Genomic DNA, 27,852 nt, shown 5'->3' with positions numbered 1-27,852 from the left:
TTCCAATATTATATAGGTCAAAATACTCTCGTCGTATGCAGTAAGGGCAGGTATACTATAAATAATAGTTACTTAATTCACTGGTATTCAAGCTACAAGCCGATGTACAATCGCGCACAAAATTGTCTTATAACAACGCTTCTTCGAGTTGGTCGAAGGAGTCGCACCATCAGTCACTCTCGTAGACAGTGGAGTTGGAGCTCTGACGGCGACTGTAGGGCGAGGAGAATTCGATCCTGGTATCCGGAAGCCAGGTGTACGCAGCGCGTTCTGATGAGGCACTGGAAAGAGAAAACAAAAATATTATATGGAGTAATAATATGCCTTTGGTGATTGGTGTTACGATTACAGAGACCGTCTAAACAAGATTGGTTCATGACTATTATAAGTTTTACGCGTTGTAAAATTAACTTCAATGTAAAGACAAGAAGCTATAAAAAATCTTACACTCTTGGTATAAGATCTCCTCTCTACCTAAATCTAAATAACATTGAAATTACGCTCAAACACACTGATATATTAAACATCAGAATACGACGTAACGAATGAAGAATGCTCTATAAAGGGTTCTAGGAACGCTGACTCCTTGTATTCATGCCCATGTATAACGGTGAAAATGCATAAAAATCTCAATTACGAATTAATTATAAATTGTATTTAGTTTTATTTGATTGTAATAATACTGCGCACGTTGAAACAGATCGTGGCGACGATCTGTCTGAGGTTGCACTTCAGTTGAGTCAAATACTAAAAGTCGAACAAAACCTAACCTAGTTGCAGCTTGTTAAATCCACAAATAGTGTTCATTAAGCACTAACTGTGTAATAAACTTTCTACACTCAGTTCAACCAGGTCTGTGCTTTGAATACTTATTGGGCTTTATTGTGTTTAAACATACATTTTTGCCGTAGATTGAGAAGTGGTGTTACTTGTACTGTAAATGAAACACTCGATGCAATAATTTATTAAAAGAAGATCCAAGAGAATTCAGAGGTTAGGTTAGGCTATACGCTATTCGAAATGTATGGTATCTTTAAAATCATGATAAAGATATTATTCTTGTATCAACTAAAAGGCTGTATAATCTTAAATAAAGTTCTAAAATTCTGTATTGTACACTATACATACATGTTCCTTTTCCTTAGCAATAGGTTTACAACGTCAAAATAGGTTGAATACATGATGTAATGTAATTCCCTATTTATATCATTACAACCCTTATGTCATAGCTTGAAATGTTCTTATTAATTAAAATAAAATGTTCTGTAACAGCTTTCACTGTCGCGAAGTTGGCACTTAATCCAACTACTACGATCATAAGATCAAAGGGCCAACTGAAAATCAGCTTAAACTGTGTTGCTCCGTATAGCAGTTAAAATGATTTTATTGTGTTTCTGTTTTTGTGGAATTAATCAAATTAATATTTTGTAGCTTTTCAAGTGAACTCATTAGTATCTTGTTGATCATGATTGTCAAAAAGCATTAGACACGTAAAATGGGAATAATGTAAAAAGGTTAAAAATTTGTGGACTTATTTCCTTCACTTTGACTATCACTACGCCTGTTGTGCGTTAAGTTCTGGCTAACTAAGCCAACCTCCAAGCCAAGCCAGAAGCAGTGAATAATGTAGTTCAAGTAATTCCGTTAAACAACAATTATTTGTGTGTGTAAATGTATGTTTTTATTTATCCTACCAATACCGGTAAATGGAACTGTATCCAATTAGATACAACTACGCTAACGTTTAAAATGGTAATCGTTGTATTTACATGAGAATAAGTACAATTGGAACATGCTTGAACAATACAAAGGCGGAATAGGCAATGCAGTAATGCCATTACTTAACACCTTGCTAGTTTGTTCTTAACTATAAGGAATGTTTATGAATTATTCACGTCATGCCCCATTGGTCTAGTCAGATCGCGGGTTTCACAACCCAGGTGGCGTTAATTTTTTTTAGTACAAGATGTCATTGTCTTAAAGTTAGCAGGTTTAAACACATATATATTTATATGAACATTTTTGATGATAAAAAAGTTGGAAAGTTTGCAGTGTTTGTAGGTGCCGGTCGTCCTACTATTCTAACGATACTCAAGACACGGTCATGTTAAACGAGAAAAGAGCTTTGTGCCTGTGTTTGATATTTATAATAAAGGCTAGATTGTCATAGCAATACCTCCGTTGAACTGTCAAATTGTAATGTAACGTCATATGTCAAAGTCACACGGTGACGTACGACAGTTTATCATTACGAGGTATGGCACTCAGTCGAAACTAATAGAATCGTAATTAAACTATCTACGTTTAACAGGTCAAAACTAATGAAAATACAAAACATTAAAGATCTATTTAAAAATCCAAATATCCGTCTATAATTCAGAGATTATAAGAATCAACAATAAAAATAAACTTTACGACATTATAAGTCCATAATAATCGTTCTTTTCTATTTTTATTTAATAAAAAAATCCAGCTTCTCTGGTTTGATGTCAGCTTGTGTCTCTCATATCCCTTGGCTGAATATTTTCATAGCTAATAAATAACAACAAGCCAGAGATGTTAAATGTACCAAATGCGTGGTTAAACACATCCCAGCCTCAAAATACAGTTGTATTCATGCATAAATAAACCAGGAGAATTCGTAATAGCTTACAGCAACTTGGCAACAATTTCAATTGAATGCTAATCACACAAGTTCTGAATGTTTAATTACTTGATTCTAAAATTACAGTCCGCATAACCATTTACATTTAATTGCTTTGATAACTGCACAAAGTTTGTCTAAGCTGTATCATTTTGGTTTAAATTTGTCCGCGATAGTTTTAATTGCATTAAAAACTATGTATTAAAATTACCACTAAATGCGTAGTTGGTAACTTATTCCAAGGATTTTTATACTGTAGTGTTTTTCAAACGTATTCTTATGGTAGGTTATATAGATTTTCCGAGTATGAGCAGAGAAATCACAATAAAGCTAAGTTATATTTGATACTATTCTAAATTTATTGAAAAGTATAATAAATTAATAAACGACTCTGAAAACCAAATTATTTAACATTTTAACCCTTGACTAGTCTCCAACTAGAATCAATCCAAATGACCTAGCATAGTTACGAAACAAAAACAACGGTCACTATAATGAGACCTTGCATTAATTTACCAAAAAACGTTTTTGTTGACAAGTATTAGTTGACAATTATGACAAAACGTATGTTTTCCATCGTGGCCATAAAATTATTATTCCCTTCAGTCTCACAGCTTAGGGTGTGCTATTACTCATCTTTCTGAGGGCTCGTTTTTATTGCTGAATGTGAAAAATACCAGAATTTTCACCCGCTGCAAAGTGCCCGGATTAATTCAGAAGGCACTTATATCAAATTGGATTTCGAGCGACTGAAGCGCTCGCCATCTTCGCGTTTCCTTTGATAGTGTCCACCTCGAGTCGTCTTTAGCGCCAATTATGTCTTTTTTACTCAAAGAGAATCCTTAAAACTGACATTTTTACATTGACATTTCAGTTGAAAATGTTTAAATCAGTTTCTGTTGGCTTGTACAGATACAGTCTGTTTATACCTAAATTTGCATACCATGTTTTAATTTAAAGTTGTATGTGATGTCTGTTGGTGATATAATAATTGTATTGTACTAAACAAAAGTTAAAGTAAAATAAAAACTATTGATAATGTTTGGTATATGTAATGGTTTTACATTGTAGTAGTTCTACACTATATATATTATTAGGAACATTTAAATTGCCAGTTAATGCAAATGCAACCATATGGTGATGTAATTTACTCTTTAAGAGGTAGCCATATAGTAATACATTTGTCAAGAGATTAATCTTTGAAATTCAAATGTCTATCATTCGTAATCAAAGTTGTAATTTGTCTATTTGTAATGAATTAAATAATCTGCCATTGAAGTTACATATTTGTATTACTTTTTAATAATATATCCTGTTCCATTACAAAATTAAATGCTATATAGTGACTAATATATGGAAGGTTACTGAGTAAGCTTTTATGTAGCTTTCGTCTGGAACTATGGTGAACGTACAGTAACAAAAATGTACGTACAATGGTCGTACTAATACACGTACATCAAATCGCATCAGGCTAGTATCTCAAATGAGTATATATTTATTTATTTTATTTAACAGCATTCTTTTTAATATGGAGGGCTAAAAAGTGTGTTACCAATCTGAAAAAAAAATGATACGCTTTTTTCTTGCACCCTAAGTCAAATTCGTTCGGAAACACTTCTGTGGGCAGCTAGTTCCACATAGTGTTGGTACGCGGCAAAAGTCTTAAAAAACTCAGTTCTGGAACGACGGACGTCGAGGTGATACGGGTGGAGTTTTGTATTCTGCCTCGACACCCGATGATGAAACTGAGCTGCAGGTTAACCCGAACATATCCTCTGAACACTCTGAATTCTCTTTACGATCAAACAGTAAACTAGATAAGTTCTCTTAATTAGCTGAGCTTCAGATACATCGAAGCTGTAATTGTCCTGACACACTCTAATAACTTGTATCAACAAGTTTGTTTTAAACTTTCAACTAGTTCACTTAGCGCTTATTTACGCTTCCCTGAATATTTGTGCTTCGATACTGAGTTATTACTCCTAACTTTATAATTGGTTTAGCTGTTTTATTGAGCTGTTACATTGGATATTATTTTTGTTTGACTTCTTTGGTCCAGTTTTCTATTTTCAGACTTATTTGAGTTATTGATACTCACGTACTTTCAACCCTATCATGTATTTAGTATACAAATACCAGGAGTGAGTTCTGTTATGTTTTAATTAAGGTATATGATGTTATTACCATAATTATTATAAGTATTAAGTTTTAGCATTTCTATATTTTATTATATAAGAAAAATACATAAAATTAAAAATGGAAAAATGTCTTATTTTTGCAAAAGTAATAGAAGTTGTAATGAGCGGGGCATATAGCAAGATACACAGCTAAAAGCTGGACTTTAAAGGTAAATGTTTGGAAAGAACCAAGGGAAGACAGAAAAGAGGGCGCCCCAAACAAGGTGGATAGAAGAAATAGAAGCGGTAACAGGAAGCGAATGGAGAAAGAAAGCCTTAGACAGAGTCACTTGGAAGAAGCTGGAGGTGGCCTTTACCCGGGAAGGGGCTCCGATCGATGGTACCTACTGAAGGTAGCTAGGATACAGGATAACATGATAAAAATAATGTAAAAAAAGTCTAAGCTTGTATATTATTTTTTTTGTCATCATTGGAAATTAAACGGGCTTATAATTATTATTAATATTTCAAAGATTAACTAAGGTAATACCGCAGTTTCATATTTGGTTACCAGGTAGTCATAAATTCGTAGCTCCCGCGGTGGCACCAGAATTGTCTGAGCAAACACAGACGGTCAAATGGAAGTCTCATTGTGCCAGAATGTATTCATTTGTACGGTTCAATATTGACTGAAACTTGTTTTGTGTTAACTTTCTTGGATATTTACGATGGTTTGACTCATAACTCTTTCCTGACTATTTGATTATAAATAACTGTATTGTAAATGTACTTTACTATGTTAAATTACAGAGGGTACAATATTAAAGTGGGAAGTATATATACATTGATTATTAGGTTAGTTCTGGAGCATTTGATATGAAAATAATAAGTGTGGACTATCATGGTTTTTTTGGTTGTGATTTAGAGTCTAGGCTATACACTAATGTTTTTTTGTTAGTCTGAACAATTAAGACCTACGAGTATGGTGAAACAAAGCATTATGTGGCGGCCGTCTTAAACCCAAAAATCACCAAACCAAGGTGACAGAAAGCTTAACTTTCAACATACTTGCGTATAAAAGACAAAATATTATTTACAGACACACTTTAAAAGTAAGATCAAAGCCTGTAGCGGAATTTTTGTAACTCTATTAAAAAAAATAAGCCAGCAAATAAGTTTAAAAAGTAAATAAGTGCAAGTCTAAAAAGTGTTTAAGCAGTTAGACTCTTGCCTACATTTGCCTAAAATCTATTTAATTTAAGCGTGTATGTAAATGCTAAACATACACTGATATCTTTTATAAAATATAAAGTCATTAACACAACAATAAAACTGCATTTATGATACTAATTTGTACCATCAGTATACCCACACAATATAGCATTTGATTTTATTTCGTGAAGATTATTGATGCCGTATCGAAATGGTAATTACCGTATTAATATAACGTGTTAGGGATTATTACAAAATTATGATGAAACGGTCATAAATGTTTAAAAAATGTAACCTTTTTTTTATTAAATTATAATTACTACAAAGAGATTAAATTAACTGAAAGTCATCTTGTCTCTTTCACAAGTCAGTTCTTCTACCGTAATGTTGTGAGATCCATGTAATATCAAGTCAGTTAATTTACTTAGTCCCTATTGAAAGTAGTCAACTGTCTTAATTTATTATGTAATGAGCTTACATAAAAAAATCTAATATTGACCATAACATTATCAAAAATCTTTTATGTTTTAAATAAATGTCTTGAATTGGCTATCGTATGGTAGAAACTCATTTTATCAATTTTTTTTTAAATATTTATAAAATTAGAGTGTTTGTTTAGACAGTACTGTACCCACAGATGATATGTTAAGTATTTGGAACCTACGATATTGTATCTAAGTCCTAAATGTGTACACATATAATTCCTTTTTATGTCCACGTAATCTTAGACTTTAAAACAACGAGTGTTACCTACTTGTCTATAAATAAAATGATTCATGAATCACGGAGAAATGTAATGAGACATGTATAGAGTGGCATCCTAAGTATAATGAACATACATCGGTTGAACATGATTCTGTTAAGTCTAACAAATGTTTGTTCTAGAGAAATTATCACGTTACTAAAGACCGGTCCGTGTTTCACAACTTTTCCGGATGTAAGGTGGTTTTGTTAAATCGAATTAACAATCGGAAATTAACGTCTTCGGTGGTCCATTTTGATCAACGGAGGACGTGACTTTGACAAAATAAAATGGATTAAAATTCACTATTTTTAAACATTCTGTAGATTGTAAGGGATTATATTAATGTTTATTTTTACTTTATAAACATTTGAATCGTGCTTTGAATTTAGTAGTATGAAGTGGATATACTGGCGGTTAAAAAATTATGAGAATAAATGTGTATGTAAAAATTATGAGGAATGTATAATTAAGTTTGTTATGAAAGAGCTGGAAACCTTGACACAGCTATTTTTTACTTAAAAGGGTTCCCAAATCTTACACATTGTAATGCAATTGTACTTAAAATTGATAAACACATATTTTATTTTATTTCAAATACGCGTTTGTCAATTTGTTATGTTATGGTTAGATCTATTATACTTTAAATTACTATTTTAATTTTAAAATTAGTCCAATTATTGAGATTTATTCGTTACAAAATTACCAAAATTTTCCTGTTTATAATATCAGTCTACTTACGTATATAAGTTCCTTAGTCATAAATCAAATTTTTATTTTAGTAGTAGCCTACTAGACAAAATTAAGACGGCTGTCTGATAGCGACGTGCATCTCATTAGTATTAAGTTTCTCATGTCAAAAAATATTTTTGTAATGAGAAATAAAATTCTTTAAGCATTGGTTTATCAAATAAATTGTGTTTATGACACGTACGTATTTAAAAAAATCTATTTATTTGTAATATTTTATCCATCAACTCACGCAACCAATAATAAGGGGCCGTGCAATAAATGTGGCTGGGAACAAAAGTTTAAACAATTACCAATACGCATAACTGCCAATTTGGTTACGATATTGCTGTTGTAAAATCCGATCAACCCCCGTTAATTGTGAGATAGAGGGATGATAATGATGTTTGGATGAAATCCCTATGGCAACGGACTTAACAGATATATCCCAAAGGTTGATTCAGCGTTTTATCGGATATTTATATTTTGGAGTTTGCTCAACAAACTGGTTTGTTCATTTTCATTATCACCCATATTTCGTCTGACTGACTGAGCGTTTATCAATTGTTTATACCATCTACAGTATTCCTTGATTATAGTGTCTTCTGCAGTCATAAATTACCTTTTTTTATCAACAAGCATGGTGATTAAGCGTGTGGGGTTCCGTTGTCTCTGCCACCCCTTCCGAAAAACAGCGTAAATATATCATGTTATTATGAAAAAATTGTTTGCGAAAAAATCTAATGATGCGTTGCATTATATTGCCTCCCCGTTTCTCTTTTTAAAGACTATTTGTTATATCCCTGTTCAATGACATTTTTGTCACCGTCACTGCAATGAAATTTACAGATACCGGCAAATATCTTGAACAAATGTCCTTGCCTGCGCAGAAGCGATTTTAAGGTAACACTGGGAGTGGCGGTAGAGTGTCGTGTCGTTCGTGTGATTGGTAAATCAGTTGATGTTTGTGTCCCGCGCCGTCTACGGTGCGCAAACTTTCCCCCACTCCCTTGTTTAATGCTCAAGAAGTCTGCCGGTATCTGTAACACGTAATTTTTTCTACACGGCCCCGGTCATGTTCGATGCAGTGTTTATTTATAATTAAGCATCCGTTCTATTAGTTTTCGAAAAACACAATTAACCTTATTATTTATAAAGACGCTTAGTTAAAACTAGGTACGTGTATGTTTATTAGTAAATTAAACAAAATATGGACAAACCTTCGTTTGAGCTGTAAAATAATCATGATTTACGAAACTTAAGGAAATTTCATGATGTGATAAACTCGAATCTTACGCTTAGATTACAGCACTGTGATAAATTATATACGAAGATGGTGATTGCATACAACCTGCTTTTATTATAAAGACAACGTCAATAACTACTAAAATTCACGTAGAACTTGCGTGAGTATAATAGAGCGAGTAAACCACAAAATTTGATGTTAGAATTTAACGATGTTTGTTTTATAAATTGGTGTATTTAATTAAAATTGTTACGGAGAAATATTCAGTTTTTGTAAGGCTTTTTTACGGCTATATTTAGTTAATGATGCGATTAAGTCTGGAATGAAAATAAAAACAAAAGAAATATACAATGTCGAAGACTTACTTGTGTATTGTTGTTTCATCTGCTATAAGACCTTGGCCAGCGTTGTTCAGGCTTTTAAAAGCTCACAACTAACGTTGTTACTACTACTAATAATATCGTAACTATTATTATTCTATTATATAAGCCTTAATTGCTGGCACCCAGTATGGTATATATAAACACTTGTTTCAGTTACATTATCTAACTTAATCTACATCAGATGCGCCAGCCTCCTGGCTCTACTGATGTTAATTGATTTTATATAAAATCCTGTAAAACTGAACATGGTTTTTAAATATCATAATCACGGGCTATTAAAGGCATACAAAATTAACAACTTTCCATTCTCATAATAATGCCGTAGCGTAACAACCCTCTCAATTGCCTATTTTGGTCTCAGATTACAGCTTTGATCATTTTCTTTTTTAATTAACAAATAGGTCAGTTTACGACCAAGTACTAATTGCGCACATAGAAAGAAAATCATTTGATGCATAACCGAGAGCAAGTTGGCCTAGTAGCTTCAGCGTGCGACTCTCATCTCTGAAGTTAGATCGCGATAGAAGCTAGACTCGATCAATTGGTGCAATATATCATCCGCTTACACGGTGAAGGAAAACATCGCGAGGAAACCGGCTTGCTTTAGGCCCAAAAGGTGTTAGGCATGGGAGTCTGATCACCTACTTTCCTATTAAATGGATAAATAATCATGAAACAGGTACATAAATCTGAGGCCCAGACCGAAAAGGGTTTTTTTTGCATAACCGTGCTTGATGCATACGGTAACCAAATTCTTTCCATATAAGATCTTTATATATGATAAAAATAAAAACCTAAAGACACACCTCTATAACGGCTATAAATTAGTTGATAATTATGTCCCGTATCGATTCAAACTTATTTCAATCACAAGTTTCATACTGTGAATTTGATTCAATCCGCAAATAGCTTCCCATAACCGTGAAAATTGATGTTCCAGTCGATAGTTGACATAATAATCGAATGCAATTAAACTTTTACGAAGAAAAAGGCTTAAACAATGTAATAATAATACAAGTTGTTACAGAATTTCTCATTATTAGATTATATGATGGCTTTGTATAAGTGTTCCAATGCTATGGGCTTTTTAAATAAATAATGTAAGTGTTCAATTACCCGCACAAATATTCACGTTTATCGATAGTCGATATTCTTACAACCCTATAGGGGAAATGACATAATGCATGATATGCGGAAACATATTAAATGAAACGCGAGGGTGCGCCGAGGGGCCGCACTAGCATTTATATTATACTCAGAATATTATTACTGAACTCTTACTTATAATCCATAGAAAAGTTTATATATTTAAATTTCTCAACTGTTAATATGTAGTTTTTTTTTAGTATTCGATATTGTTTAGTGCAACAGGGCAAACGGTCTGGAAGCTCACCTGATGTTAAGTGATACCGCTCATGGACACTCTTGAAGGACCCTAAATCGAATTGGTTCGGAAATACTTCAGTGGGCAGCTGGTTCCTTATTGTGGTAAAAACTGTTGTGGAACGACGGATGTCGAAGCGATATTCTGCCTCAACGTCCGATGCTGGAACTCAGCTGCAGGTTTCTTAACAGTATAAGACATATGCAAAACGGAGACTATGTTATGTATTTTAATATTATAAAGCTGAAAAGTTAAACGTGATGATCTCGGTACATTTAGCAGTTGAACAAAAAACCATTTAAGATTTCATTGGAGATTTTAAGATTTCTTTAAAAGTCAAAATATTCAGATTGGAGGCGTTTAATGCGAGTTCTATCTGTGTGTGTATCTTACATCTATAATTTTTTTTAACCACAGACTAGGTACTCAAAAATCGAAATAACTGTAACCATTGATCAGAACAATTGCAAAACGTTATTATACGATAAAAATTCTATAGGACCATGTGGCGTTATAATATTCATTCAACATAAACGGCTTATTAACAAATCTATCCCTTAAATAGCCCCGGGCCAAACCGATAATTTTAGTTTCGAATCCCCTGCGAGAGGTTATTGGGACAATCTCAATCGATTTCCATGCTGTGATTTAACTGTATACGTTATAGTAATTTTAAATAATTGTAGTTCGACCAATTTAGAAACACATTTGACAGCGGGGAATGTAATTACTGGTTTTATTTGATTTCTGGGTTTTGGCCGATTTTTTTTACGGTTAGTATGTTATTGAGAAATATTTGCATTCGCCGGAAGGCAATATAAGCGTAACAATACAATTTTATACAATGATAAATCTTTTTCCATGACTGAATAATAATAATAATAATAAAAGTCCGTTTAATTTACAGAAAATCCTTCATTACAATCATTACAAAAAAGGATATACATCTAATGTTTTACATTTTCTCCTTTTTTTATCGTGTTATTCTCTATCCTTTAGTATCGTCGATCGGAACCTCTACCGGAGGAACTTCTACTGCTATTTCACATTTCCACCTTTTTTTGGGGTACCCTCTTCTCTCTTCTCCTTCTTCCCCTTGATCCCCTTGTCTTAAAAGTTAACCTTTTATCTGTGTGTGCATCTTTTCAGTGATTTCTGGCATGCTACTAGTTTTTATTTTTCTTATGTTGTATGACAACATTTTGCAGCCGTATGTCAGAGTAGGTAAGAAACAAGTGTCCAAGACAATTTTCTTTAGGTGAAGGGGAAATTGACCTATCAAGATCCTTCATAGACCAAAACTTTATCCAGCTCATGTTAATTTCCCGGTCTACCTCAAGTTCTACATTTTTTTTTCTTAGTTTACATAATCAAGTGGCTTTTCGTTAAGGTATACTGCAGTGCTTGTAGCAACCGCACAGTTTGTCATTATTATAGGTTTGTTTTATGTCTTTATGACTTAGTGGTAGCAAAAGGTATACTAAGAAGGTAATGAATTCGATTCTGGCGAATTGGTTTTTTATTTTGCAATATTGACACACACGTGAAAACAGATGCAAAAAATAATTTGTTCCATTTACAGATATTAGGATGGAAATCTTGGCTAAAACTTGGTTTTGTTTGTGTTTATAATTAGTTATTTTTCCCTTTCTATTATCGCGTAATTGGCATACATCAATTAAAGATTTAGTGTACCCCTAAATAGCTATTTTTTAAAAATAAATGAATCTATAAAACCCGTGAGAAGTAAAAACAAGCACCCCATTAGACAATTCTAATAATAAAAAAATAATTCATAAAGCACCATTAATGGTGGCTAGCTACAAAATATTATAGTAATAAATAATACACCCCGAATTTAACACGAGGCACATTTAATGTATGTACAACCCTACGTTTAAAATAATAATAAAGGACAAAAGTAAACGCAAAAATTATTTATTGTGACCCCACATGGTTAAAAAATACAAAGAGATCTTCCCACATTTGATTGTACAATGGGATGAATTGGTTACAAATGTACTAGATGTTATAATTTAATTTAATAAATAAAACATTGTTATTATGTATTACGCACTTTTAATTTCTATTTGTTTATATATTATATATTGATTTTATTTATGTAATAATATTTATTTAAGAATACTAACCTCAAAGCTGGTGCATTGTTCGTTGAATGAATAAGTATCGCAATACATCTACGAAATGCTCTCCAGCGTTAGCGGACTACGTAGGACTATATTTTTTTATATCAAACCTTTTATACGATTAGGTTCAATTATATGTAGCTAACAAACTATGTCTGAAATTAATACTAACACAGGTGAAGGACAACATTCAGAAATAAACACTGAAAGCAAATCTACATTTGACGGTCATATTAATTTGTAATAATTACTCAATATAAAAGCTGTTATAATTTAGTTTTCATTCTCGATACAAACACGAAAACGCTATTCAAAGAATTGATCCAAACCGCTGTATGAAGATATATTAATCTAGTTGGGGTTAAACTGTTATTAAAACTATGATTAATGATCACTGTTAATGGGCAGATTAAGGAGCGGGCCTCAAAATCAACGTCCGGGCTTGTGACGACAAATTTATCTTCATCATTTCGTAACTTCATTTCAAAATAACATTCATTTTACTAATATTTTGTTGCGCAACGTTTTCGACCGGAAGTCAATTTGATCTTGTAATCGATATTGTGTGATTTAAATTTATTAAGCCGTGTTGGACTAGTGCCTAGATGCTTGATATTCAACCTTGCGTGTGTTCCAACCGTCGTGAATAAATTGGCACATCTGAGGCGTATGTTAGGTCCAGCAGGATGATCACCTACTTCCCTATAACGAATGATAGTCAAGGAAACTTCTTCAACCATTATTCAGCTCAGGCTGAAAAGTAGAAAAACTATTATATATTTTAATTTTAACAATCATATTCATATTTTTTTTATCGTTTTCTAAATTACAAAATGTGTTACAATTTTTTTCAATATTTCGAAAGTACTTTCGAGAAAAATCCGTTTTCACTCTGGTCTTTACACATGATTAATAATTTACGAGTGCGTAAAATCCTAGTAAATAAGCTTATAAGGATCAAAACAAAAACAAATATTTATATAATTAAAATCATGATTTGCAAAACAAAACAATAGATACGTTTAAAAAGGATTACGGGGGCGACGCACCCCTTGACCATGGGTAAGTCTTGTGGTAAACGATTGGATGACTTAATACAAATTTAAGGGGTCATGCTTCCTTAAGGAAATTCTTTTCGAGATAGTAATTAAAAATATAGAATTAATACTAATAATGTTTATAGCAAGTAATAAATGGTTTATGGTCCTTCAGCAGACTCCTGACGCTTGCTTAACGCACACTGTGTTCTTCCGCAGTAAAGTAATTAAATCAGAGAGTTAATTGAATCTCTAGACTAGACTCTAGAGAGTTAATTAAATATCGATATTCAATCAAGCATTTTGATTTAAATAAAGCAGCGTCGAAAACGTTTAACTATCTGTCTGACCGAAAGCCAGCGTGTTGATTAACAATGTAAAACAAGACTCCGCCATGATTATTTCATTTGTTATTGTTATTTCGGTATGCTCGTGAAGAACTGAGAGCTTGGAAATTCCGTGTTTTGCTTAATTGTAAATGGTTAGGTTAGGTTTGTCTTGTTGCCTAGGAACGTTTAGGAAACTGACGGAACTTTAGCGACTTGATTGAATATCGACATACAAGTAACTGTCTAGATATTCCATTAATTCTCTGATCTAACTACTGCGACGCAGCAACCGGACGCTTCGCGTCCAGGTGAACGCTTATATATGTTCGGTACGATAATTAAAGAGACATGAAGATGTGTCTGATTTTGCCACATCTATGAGACTTCTAACACTACTTAATTTCATATCCATATACGCCATTTATAAGTACCTACCTAACTACCTAACCTAGTACTTAGGTTTATAAATGGCTAGTTTAAAGTAGTAAGAAACTGAAAGTACAATGCAAAATACTTCACATGTAATTAGTATGAAATTTCATTTCAAAACCTCATCAAACATCGTAATTAATTTCTAGACCAAACAGTGGTATAATAAACATTTTACAATGTACATAAAACTGAAATTCAAACACAACTTCTGAAGTCAAACATAACGAAACAAGCCGTAAAAGTAGCGAAAATATTAATTCTACGTCGACCACGTTATGGCACAGTAACAATAAACAGTATTACAATATTTCGTAATAGTAGATAAATTAAAATCTTTTGAAAAAATAACATACAGAATGTAACTACAACTTATCAATTTATGGTACATTTTACAGTTTAATTTGTTACCATAATCAAACAACAATACTGAGGCCAAGAAAAGTACGGCAAACGTATTCGAATACATATAATCATTTCATTTTCAAAGAACAAAAAACATATTTTTGCCATTATTAAAGTTTTAAATTATTTATTTATAAAAAGGCTTTAAAGTGAAATGTTGTATTATATGCATAGAATTTTAAAAAGTATATATTATATTCGTGCTATATTCACATTCGTTTAAAGAACGAAATTAATACAAAATACTAACTACTGCGAAATGATTAGTTAATGGTTGGATTCAGAAACGAAAGCTCGTTTCTCACCCAAATCTGAATTATAACTACTTTTATTTTAATACTTTTAATATTTATAAAAAATCTTTATAAATAATATTAATAAAACATTTTTATGAGTTATAAAGAGCAAGCATTATAATGAAATTATTTTACTGATACGTTTATACTCTATATTAAAATTTACGATGTTGTTTATTCAATACCGATATAAGTTTGTTTATCAAAATCGAAGGGAAAAGTCTTCCCCTAATGAAAACGGATAATTCTGTTTACATTCACGTGAAATGGAATTTTGTTTGGCAATAATGAGTTAATAAAAGTGTTTGTAATCCATATAAATTTGGATTGTCGAGCTTTCTGGTAATCACTTCCTTGGGAGTGTTGGTGTGATTTCCGGATAAACATGGCCACCCATTAATGATGACTTCACTTCTCAAGTTTACTAATTGGTTCGCTAGGCACACATTTTTTATGCCCAGGAATATTTTTGGATATTTAGACATAAAAGCTAACGAAGACGAATTCTAACGCCTTCATTTAATAAAAACTAAATAAATATGTTTTTTTCTTCCATTTTTACAGTAAAATAAACTTAACTTAAAATTATAACCTATTAAACAAACCTTAAACGAATACGAATATATTTTGTGTATTGTATGCACTCTGTCTTTTCAAAAATGGTAGATTTTAATATACGAAAAATCTTTGCCAATAAACTTTCCTCGATATAGGAAGGGTGCATCAATGACTTCGATGTATCGATTATGCTAATTTTATTATCCAAATTTTCATTCGTCACGGTCGAGTGGGGGGCTTTTTTATTCAATCCCAACTTGCACATACTGAGAAGCAATAAAACTCTTTCGGTGGTTGATTTTGTCGTGTCATTTGTTTACCGAATTATATTAAGTATTTTGATTTTGGGGTAGGTAGATATTATTAAAGTAACTTAGAACTAATGGTAAACAAATCTGTATTTTACACTGTATATGCTGTATATTTTACGTATTAACGAAACTTAAAACGAAAGTCAAAATGAATTATTCTGCTGCAAATAAATAATTAATTGCTATCATTGTTTTTCCGATACCTAGTTGTTGGAGTTATTATATTATTATGACGTATTCTGTATAGCAATTTATGAACGTTACCTAGCTTTGGTATCAATGTATAGAATGCGACATAATATTCAAAGCTTTATTCCAGTTCACCGGAGCGGACCTGTCATTGTGATCTAACATGACAAACTGGTTTATGGGACAGTTATGTTAATTTACAAATGTAGTTAACAATCATAGTTAACAATGACAAAGGGTAGAGTTCGATGTTATGCGGTTGAATGACTTCATACAAACCTTTTTTACAGTGAGATGTTGGAAATAATTTATGACGATTAAAGTATTTTTGTGTCAGTCTTAGCAGTACAAAATGTCTATTAACAATGTACAAAAAGCACTGAGAACATACCTCGATATCTCCTTGTATTAATCAGTTGATAAAAACAGGCACACAATTGTCACTCGTATTGATAAGGCAACAATTGATACAGGAACAACGGGAGAGGTTGGACTGATAATAAATATACCTTCGCTTTTCAGTACACACATAAAAGCCCGCATAATACACTAACGAAATAATATATTATTGGGGGAGTAATAATTAAAATTAACATTGGCTAAATAAGCCAAAGAGCATGAATCAGCGATTGTTTTTGTCAAAATTTAGTACTACCCTCAACAAAATAAAAAAAATACTGATTACGAACAAACATTATATAATCTTATTATATTATAGCTGAAAACTGACTACGAAATAGATGTTTTCATCAGATAATAAATTGTAACAGATCTAACATTTACACAAACAATCACATAGATGACACACTTAATATAATCGGTTAAGGAATTCAAAATATTGCATAGAATTAATTTCTCACCCAGTTCATTCTCATCTAGGAACTTAGGCAATGATGTCATAGTCCACGTAATGCCACAAATTCAAGTTAGTTGACCTAATAAATTTATTGTTCCACAAGTAGCTACATTAGTTATTCAAAGTACTTTATCGTTTCCATAACACAACTATTAGGTTGCTTCTATAAAATATAATAATTCATTATATTCTAAAATAGCTATTGTATACAGATTATTTGTATGAAGACATGTGTCGCATTTAAAAAATCTACTCAAAACAAATATCAAAGATAATAGTAATTGGATTAAATAGGAATTACAGTAGAGTAAACTGCTATAAAAAAGAATACGAACGTCAATGACCTCTATCTGTCAACTGTCACTTGAATAGTACGTGTCGCTGTGTCAAAGGTATCTAATTAATTGCGTAGTCTATATTAGGTACGATATCTCAATTTAGTGCAAATGAAATCAAACCTACTTGAATCGATTGTACATTCGAACACCAGCTGTCACTGCATCGACTGTCTGACATTTGACACTTGTCAAGCCGGGAATGTCGTTGCTGTAAAGCTTACTTGTCATTTTTCAATTCAAATTTACGATAACACGTTAAATTCGTAACGTAACGAATTATTAATAACGTATCCCCCAATGGAAACGCTAAACTATTCTTCCTACATCACAAATACATTTAGGCCGCAGTAAATCATTTTAAAAACATTATTCAAAGTGTCAGCTAACATTTAAGTCTATTTGTAACTAAAGTCAGTGTATGAATTAGCAAATTTCAGTTTACTGTTTCGTTGGCGAGTTATTTTTGACTAGGAAGAGAGAATGTGTCATTTATTTTTTGAAACGTGAGTTTTAAATTTTAAATATCTATCCTATGAAATGAATACGCTATATCTTAAGTATTAAGAGGTTGATTATACTTTTTATTAAGAGGAGAGTTCAGTTTGTAACGAATAAACTCAGAAACTACTGGTCTTTGTTTTATCATCAAAATCGTCATCAATAGCATGTTATTATCCTTGAGTTACATAAGCTATGTGTATATTATATTGTCTTTAAAATAATCAGCCGCGCGAAGACGGGACTGTATATACTGTAAGGCAATGAGTCAAATCAAACTCATTTTGAGGCTTTATTATAACGTTAAATTAAATTAAGGTTTTAAGTAGAATTTTTTACATGAAATGTATAGGATCTATATATATATATATATATATAGATCAATTACTATTTACTAAACAACATATTAAAAAGCGTTTTATTGTTACAGATATTAAGTAATCAGAAAGAAGAAAATGTTTGGATTTTTTTTTTCAAATCGTAAACGAGGTGTTCTAAATTTAAATAATTATTTTCAGCGTGTTTGCAATATGACACCTGCATTGGTGATCCGTGTATGTTTTAACGGTAAAATACTAATAACAATATTCAGCTTTATTTTTGTATACAATAATGAAAAATGAAGCCAATAGCTTTTAGCCCCGCATGGATCCTAAAGCTCGCCCAAATGATTCTAATATTTTACGCGCCCCTCCTAAGCGCAAAAAACAGACTGACGAACGGTGAATGTGGTGTGTATCAGGGACACGTATTCAACAAATCAAAGCTACCCCAATAATTAAACAATGCCGTATAAATAAAAGGAACTGGTAAATATAGGGCTGAGATATAAAAGCTTACAAGAGATTTTCATTTAGACTGACTTGCAGTGAATAAAACGTGTTTCTTCATTACATATTGTTATATTTTATTATCTATGTAATGAAAATTCTGACACCTAACAAACTTGGAAGATAGTCACCCACAGTAGAAATCACGATAGTGTTTCTGTTTTTGTTTAAAGGCTAGAAAGCCTGGATTTATGTTCCAAGCATCAAAAAACAATACAGTTTCACCAGGAGATTGACACCTTTAATCAATACGACACGTAAACAATGCCTTGGAGAGGATCTTCGTAGAAAATTACATAATTTCACGCCAATCCATTAACCATGGTTCCAAAGCTTCGAGCTTTAAATTTTGATATGTTACTTAATATTATATTGTTGTTATATATATCATCATATAAGTGTCACGAGAGTTTCATAGCGTAATAAATTAGCACTCATAAACTGCAAGTGAAGTGTCATTAAAATAATATGTTTAATGAGAGAATAAATTACACCTGTTATTACGATAGGACTTTAGTACCGCGTTTTATTACTTTTTGCACAGTTAAGTGAATGTAACGTGATTAAGTATATGAATAACGCAATCTTATTTCTATGTGTAATTATTTGTGGGTGAACAGAATTGGCCTAGTTGCTTCAGCGTGCGAATCTCATCCTAAAGTCGATCCCTAGCTGTGTACCAACGGGCTTTCTATGTGCGCATTTAACATTAAATCGAACGGTGAAGGAATATATCGTGAGGCCGGCTTGCCTTCGACCCAAAAAGTCGACGGAACAAAAGAAAATAAACAACAAAAACATAACTATTACGTAGTATTTTCGCCATCCTTAAATACAACCCTAGAGTTTCACAGTGTGTTTTACACAGTCTATGTCTTTGGTGTTGTTCTACTGTAACTTAAAATTACCTTTACAATTATTGTTTCCATTGAATACACATTATTTTATTAGATTTGAGTCGTAGGTGATTTTTTTTATATCGCATCACCAAATTAAAATTCGTAGGCGCATAAATAACATGGTGCGCGCAAACTTTTGATCCCCAACATAAATCTCCATCAAAATACAGGGGACGTAACCAGCTTAAGCTTAACTGTAACTATTGGGAACTTAAAGCTCTTTCATACAAACGCGAACTTTGCAAAGTTGTCCGCGAATTAACTTCGGAATACAGTTTGAGTATTGTTTGCACTTGAATGATTCGAGTTTGTCTCTCACCTTAATGACAATTTAAGAGTAATTTACATTTGTGAGGCCTTGGATCTAGGTTTATAAAACCTTACACATAGTGACAGGCTAGGTAACACGTCTTTATGTGTGTTCCATTAAATTTAAGATCTATTTTCATGTATCAAGATAATAATGTGATTGATAAAATATAATTTATATTTTTTTATAAATTTAACTTACTTTCTTTGAGTACTAGGCGTAATTTGATAGATTGTGTCACTGTAAGAAAAATATGCGTACATGAACTTGTTCAGATCTTATTGAACTCAACAACAATGTCCCTGCCAGGTCTCTACGCTTACGGTCACACAGAACCTTAACCTTCCGACTCCTAGAACCAACATTGGGTTCCACGAGCCTCAGCACAGGACGTGTTCTGCTTTAGATTCTGTCAATAACATCGACCCGTTTTCGCACTCCTCGATTGCTTCATTTAATAATAATTTAGAACAGCTGTTAATATTATAATCTTTGTATCTTTCTTCTTTATTATAGCTACAGGTATGTTTGTCGTAGTCCGGTTTTATAAATGTTGTGCTGTCATGTTTTGTTTTGCTTTGCTCTGTAATATCACACTTTTTTATTAGTGAACCTTTTAGTGGATGCATCCAATGTGTTTATTCTATATCTTAACTTAACTTTTTTTATTGTATCTGTTTTGTTTTCAAATAAATAAATAATTCATCATTAAACTAATAAACCTCTACTGTGGTTAATCGCGATTTAATGTTTTTTTTTCGATAATAAATCGTTTTGAGTATAATTAAGTGCTGATTAACAAATTTTCAAATAAACGATCCTTTGGCGTTGCGTAGAGATGTGGGGTCACTCTGCATCTTCTACCGCATTTACCATGGAGAGTGTTCAGAGGAGTTGTTCGGATTAATACCTGCAGCTGAGTTTCATCATCGGACGTCGAGGCAGAATACAAAATTCCACCCTTATCACCTCGACGTCCGCCGTTCCACGACTGAGCGTTTTTCAAGGCAATTTTTGCCGCGCACCACCGGTATGTGGAACCAGCTGCCCACTGAAGTATTTCCGAACCAATTCGACTTAGGGTCCTTCAAGAAAAGAGCGTACAAATTCTTAAAAGGCCGGCAACGCACTCGCGAGCCCTCTGGCATTGAGAGTGTCCATGGGCGGTGGTATCACTTAACATCAGGTGAGCCTCCTGCCCGTTTGCCCCCTATTTTATTAAAAAACACACATTTTTGATGGAAACATTGGTTTCACTATGGACATGTAATCAGGCAAACTGTATTTAAGGGATAGCACTAGTTCCTGCAATGACATGGTTATAAAAGTTTTTATATGTATAATTGCTGAAAGTATATATTTCCGAAACATTTATAATTACACCTCGTATATGTCCTGAATGAAAATCGTAAAATAAACGCTTATTTATAAGTACATTTAAAACAAACATTCGCCGCTGGTATGAAGTGGCTTTAAGTATGTTAATAACGATAAAATACACTGCTAATTCCGAGCTTTATTTACTTTGTACTAAGAGTGTTTTGTTATAACAAACGTTTGTTTGAATTCGTATTTGGCAAATATTGTTTCATATTTCGACTCCAGTTTCAGTAAATACAATTGTATTAGTAATTTAAGTTATAATCGCATTTAATAGATAAGTTGCTTGAATAATATATTAATATTTGTTTTTGTCTTCTATAACTCTACAAAGAAATCCAATGGCACTAAAATCTAGGTTTAGATTTTTGTATCTGTTTGTTATTGTATTTTTCTTAACAAGCAAATTGGTGAGCAGCCTTCTGTGTCTGATACACACTTAGCGCTCTGGTTCCAAATTCCCGCTGTCGAGTATTTAATTTTTCCCGTAATCGTCATAATCCTGCTGTATTTTATTGATAATCCGTCTGTTACAGACGTCCAATTACGGTAATGATTAAAACATATTAGAAAAAATAGTTCCTATGTTCTTTACCGTGCGGACACATACTTAAAAGGTTCAATTGAGCACAGAACATTATTACCACTAATTAATGCCGTAATCTGTGAAACAAAAACCTAAAATTTCAATTTACTTATTAATATTTTTGTTATGGAATCAGGTAATCTAATATTAATCGGATAGTCTATAATCGAGGTAGAATACGATATTCCACCGCGACCACCACCACGTCGTGTCGCGCACCACCACTATGTGGAACCAGCTACCCACTGAAGTATAATAAAAAAAATGGTTGCTACATTCCCTTTTATTAATGTAGTGCCCGAGTTATACTTTAGAGCTTAGATTCACATGCTTAGCCTCACATAGTATAGCAGTTACATGCATTCATTTAATAAAAAATATGCATCATGTGTCTTACCAAGGGTTTTAATAAGGGCATTGTTATGTCTCTAAACAGCGGCAAAGAGGCTGTTAATCGATTCACATCAAAGCATTATTGGATCACCAAATGTTTTATTTTGAAGTAGATAACAAGAAAGGAATAGTAGGGGTATTACATTGGTTGTTTAAATAAAAACAATTATCTCAATTGAGGTCTGAATTATGACAATTTCAAATGGATTGATTAATAGAAATGTCGCCAAATTTTTATTTGCTTTTCATAATGATTTATTTTATAGACATTGAACTATTCCCTGTGTTCCATTATGAAAACTATAATATGTTGTTAAGCAGTATTAAAAATAAGATGTTTTTATATAATCAGTATAAAACATGGTTTAACAAAGCGTTATAAAGTAAACAATCTATCTAAAATCCATTATTAAACATATGATATTTATATATGACAGTTGACAGAAAACGGTCTTAGAATATAGATAATACGTTTCAATGACTACGCATTAAACCCTTGACTGGTGGGACGCCATCTTGTCTAGAGAAGAGTTTTGGCGGGTTCTTGATGACTGTACGCCATTTCAGAAAATCCATATCATCTTTCAAATGGTCTGGCACGACTGGCGCAATACATATCAGGAGCACAATCCTCCAAAAAAAATATGAACGTATGGAGCTAAACCATATTAGAGGTACATTAAGCCAGTGTTTTCCAACGTGGAGCCCACGCCCCACAGGGGGACGATTTGATTATTAATGCGGGCTATTCGTTTTTTTTTTTATTAAATTTTTTCGTTATATGTTTTACTTAATGTAAATCGTTAACAATTACTTAGTAATTTCTTCCTAAAAACGAAAAATATGATAGGTATCATTTGTTTCTTTAATTTAACGATTTTTTTTTTATTAAACGTTATGTATATTAAATTGGGGTATAAGAATTATTATTTAAGTAAGGCTAAACTGGGGCATGGCACAAAACCACTGCACTAAGGATAAAATTAAAAATTTTCGTTCATGTCCCCACTAATCAAGCATCAATGTCCCTCGGAGTGACATAATATCATCATTTGCCATACTTTGATTCTCAATGGACCTGCGGGCACTCGTTGCGTGATAAACGATTTTAATATTGATAAATGGAACCCCATTATGTCCTGTAATGTCAAAGTATAGGGGAATGACAAAAGTATTATTTTTCATAGAGTAAATGGAGATTGCAAATGAGTGATACTAAAGAGCTAAGCAGGCTTTTAACGGATAATTTGGAATTTAAAAATATTTATTTGTAATAGTTATTCTTTTGGGTTTGTGGTCATAGTAGTAGCTATAAAATCTTAAAGTTGAATCTAAAATCATGGTTATATGTACATGGATTACGGTTTAACTTTGAACTTTATTTTAAGTTTTCTTAAATGTTAAGTAATAAACATACTATAATTAATTTTTATCTAATCTTATACTATATCTACCTAACCTGTATATATTTATAATCATACAATATATACAGAGATAAAAATAATAAAAACATATTTTTACATTTATTACGAAGATAAGAAGAGCCTAAAAAATTTAAGTAAACAATATTATTTTTGTTATCGGATCCACCTATGAATATTATGTCACTAGAAAGCTCTTAATAGCGGTAGTAACCTAAATTTTCATAAATTTGATACTCAAGCGGTCTGCTTTCACGTAACAGGATGTATTACATTAAGGGGCCACTTCCTCGTGTTCAAATTTATTGTTTTTAATGAGACTAAAGTGTAAAAGTGTAGTTCTTATATTCTATTAAATTTAAAAAATATATTTTTTTTGTACCCGGAAATACTTTTTAAACTGAATTTTCTTGGTTGTGAATGGCCTCAATTGTGATCAAAAATGATTATATTATGTCAGTAATATATCTTGCAGGTAACGGTTTAATATACACACACAATTAATTAAAATATTCGTTTAGTCTTTAAAAATTACGCTGCAAAAACTAAAACATAAAAAAATCTAAGAGCTTTTTCTAATGAATTCCAGGAAATCGTTAAGATAATAGCTACTATACAAGACCTAGAGCTGTTTTTAACAATGCGCTATAAATAACAATACGAAATTTTCAAATACCTTGAAATTAAAGCTTCAAGTAATAAATAAAGTAAAGGTATAATAAAGTAATAGTCTGGGTATAAATCTGTATCGTATTTAAATTTATTGTTAACTCCTACGCGACGCCTACATACCATTTTGTTAACTAATTAACATTGCGGTGATTATCTTGTTACATTTTACGCTTCAGTTGTTACACGAACAATATTATTTTTCGATTTGGGCCAGTATTTTGTAAAAAAAATTTATCGTACATATTTAGTGTGTCCTTTTTTTAACAAAAGGCAGGAGGCTCACCTAATGTTAAGTGCTACCGCTGCCGCTGGACATTCAATGCTAGAATGCGTGGCCGGCTTTTAACGAATTGGTACGCTCTTTTGTTAAAGACTTGAAAATACATTAGTGGGCCTCTGGTTCCACATAGATAGTAATAGAAAATTGTGTGTCAACAACTACTGTAATGTCTATTATATATTATTATATATTATTATATATTATTAAGCAAAACTAAAAAACACTAAATCACCCTTTATGTCGCATGGGACAAACAAATTTATGTATTTTAGGTAATTAGATTCCTGTAAGAATCGAATGAAAGACGTTATACATCAAGCAACGGGTGTCCGTCGAATTAAAAAACTTTACTTATAATTTACGTTGTCTAATTGACAGTTTTGTATGTATAATGTCGAAGGTAACAACAAAATATAACGCTTGATTTGAGGGGCAGACAAACATTTTGCTTCCAAATGGTGAGATATTCTTAAAATTACTTTGCGTTAAAAGAAAAGATGTAGAAAGAAAGCCATGGACAGAGTCAGTTGGAAAAAGCTCGAGGAGGCTTTTACCCGCGAAGGTTCCGATCAACGGTACTGAATTTAGCTAAGATACAGGATATATAGGAAAACAAGATAAATAAAATAATGTATAAAATGTAAAAAAAAAATATGTTGTATTATATATGGTATATATAAATTATTATTTTACACTATATATTAGCGTTTTTATCATCATTGGAAATTAAACGGGCTTTATTATTATTGTCTTTGATTAACATAACGTTTACACATTGAAAGAAAACAATTTATTTTTGACACCGTGTCACCGTGTCACCGTGACCACGCACGCTGTAAAACACGCGAAACGTCGGAAAAATTTAAATTTAAAATGATGTAAAATTAATTATAAGTTTCTAATAATACAAATAGCTTTAATCCGGTTAAAAAATTGTTTTCTTTCAAGGGCTTTATTATTAAAACCTTTAACTCTTTAATCAACTCTAAGAACGGCTATGTAAATTAATTTATTAACGCTATTGCGCAATATAAAAATGTAAAGCAAAAATAAAATACATTTTTACTAGCATTGTTCCTAAGCAATGAAAATTTCTTCTTGAATTTCGCAACTTAAACGCAACTTACGGTCTATAAGCTAACAAAATCTGAGCCTTTATTACCTAGAATATGAAGAGTAACAAAAACTAGGACTAAAATGAATGTCGTTGTCTCGTAACTTGTGTGTGACCCTTATTTGTTGTAAACAATATTTACGAAAGTGAGATGTAGCCAATATGTTGGACGAGTATAGGGACAAAAATGGATATTACGTTCTTACGTTTCTCTTAAAGCAATAATGTTATTGTTCTTTTCTGAACATTTTATATTTAATTATTCTAATTTATAAGGTCAGTGGTGGATTTACCAGCGGGTTGAGTTTGCGATTTTTTTGCTACCTCATAAAAATCAAAAAGATTTCCACATGACGGTTTGTTGATGTTTTACACTAGTAGGCAACAAATTTTGCCCAACTGCCTAATATTGTTGGATATATGAGATTAAGTTTCTTATGCTTTAGTTAGCTTAGATATATTAAAGGTTATACAAAGGATCGACAACACATTGTCTCTCTTGGGTGAAACCTCACACATCGAGATGATTATTAAGGGCTTTGCTGACTAGAGAAGTTTTTAATACTAAGGTGTAATATAAAGTCCAGAAAACGTCATACAAGAATAGAACCTACATTACCAAGATGCTCATTTGTCTGGTATTATCTTATAAAAAATAGTGTTGATACTAAAACACGGAAATCCCCTTTTATTTGGGTTCCCCGGTAATCCAGTTGACAAAACTAATTTATAGATGTCTTTGGGAAAGGTAAGCCAATAAAGGAGCCTAGTAAACGAAATTATGCAAAGGCACGCATTCTACTTAACCCTTGAATCGTGATTATGCTTATCATAGGCTTTGAATATTTTACCCCCCATTAGGGGTAACTGGCCGCAAAACATGGAATGTGCTATTTGGTTTTAATCCTTTCATGTGGCATTTTGATGAACATATTTCGGACGATTATTTAAGACTTAGCAGAGTTGGCCTAGTGGCTTTGACGTGCGAATGTCACGCCTGATCGTAGGTTTGATCCCCGGCTGTGCACCAATGGACTTCCTTTCCATGTGCGTATTTAACATTCGTTCACACTGTGAAGGAAAACATCGTGAGGAAACCAGCTTGACCTCGACCCAAAAAGTCGACGGCTATACTTGCCTATAGGCCCATCTAAAATGGTTGTAGCGCTACTCACATATTTTTTTAAAGACATTATCATAGTAAATTGACGCTACTACTCTATAAGGGCCTCAGTTCCTTTGCGTAGGTAAAGGACAGAGGACAAATGTAGATACTGGTGCCGTAATTAGAATGCACGAACAGTGTTTGCTTGAAGACTTTATGGGTAATTCTTTATATAGTACTTTTATTAATATAATAACATTTATGAGGGTATTTTAAGAAAACTGGACTGTTATATTAGTATAATAGTTATGTGTTAAAATAATGATACAGTATCGACTGATTCAAATTAACTTACAGAGAAAATCGTTTGAGCTGAGCGTTTCTTAGGACAGTTTCTGCGCACCAACACTATGTGCAACCACCTGCCCACTGAAGTGTTTGCGAAACAATTCGACTTAGGGGTTTTCAAGAAAAGACCGCATCACCTACGAGCCTTCTGGCAATGTGTGTTTTTATGGGCGGCGGTAACAGGAAACTTTTAATATTAACTGAGCCTCCTGCCCGTTTACCTACTATTACATAAAAAAGAAAATTAAAATAATATTCAAAGTTTAACTCGAGTTTAACAATCGAACCTTTTTGTTAAATGGTACAAGAGAATGCGAACTAAGCTTCGTACAAATTTACAAACCATCTTTTCCCAAGATACGATGAACTCCCCCAGCAAAAGGGATGAAATGTTAGGGGGATTTACTGATAAAAACCCCTGGCCGTAATTTGCAATTCTGTATCCGTTAAAAACTTAAATTCATTTGTATTTTAGGCTTCAGTTGCTATGAAAATGTGCCATTTGGAAAGTGATTATGGTCATTATGTGTATATAGTACAATACGATTTTTTTACAACAATTTTTGTTTGTATGAAGGTTGTAACAACATTATATAAACAATACTTAAGTTATAAGCTAGTTCATACATCTTCACATAAGTAATTCCCAGCACAAAACTAATAA

General features: G+C 32.3%; 1 protein-coding gene across 1 annotated transcript in view; it reads right to left on the bottom strand.

Annotated features, from left to right (window-relative positions):
- Positions 1-243: 243 nt before the first annotated feature.
- Positions 244-27,852, bottom strand: part of LOC123713450 (toll-like receptor 6) — a 105,269-nt gene continuing 77,660 nt past the window's right edge. The window contains exon 2 of the mRNA XM_045667118.1: positions 244-281. The gene's annotated coding sequence lies outside the window, so the exon portion shown is untranslated. The remainder of the gene's footprint in view (positions 282-27,852) is intronic.

This window comes from Pieris brassicae, chromosome 8, assembly GCF_905147105.1.
Source record: "Pieris brassicae chromosome 8, ilPieBrab1.1, whole genome shotgun sequence".
NCBI lineage: Eukaryota > Metazoa > Arthropoda > Insecta > Lepidoptera > Pieridae > Pieris > Pieris brassicae.
The sequence above is the reverse complement of the archived record's forward strand: the minus strand, read 5'-3'. Positions and strand labels throughout refer to the sequence as shown.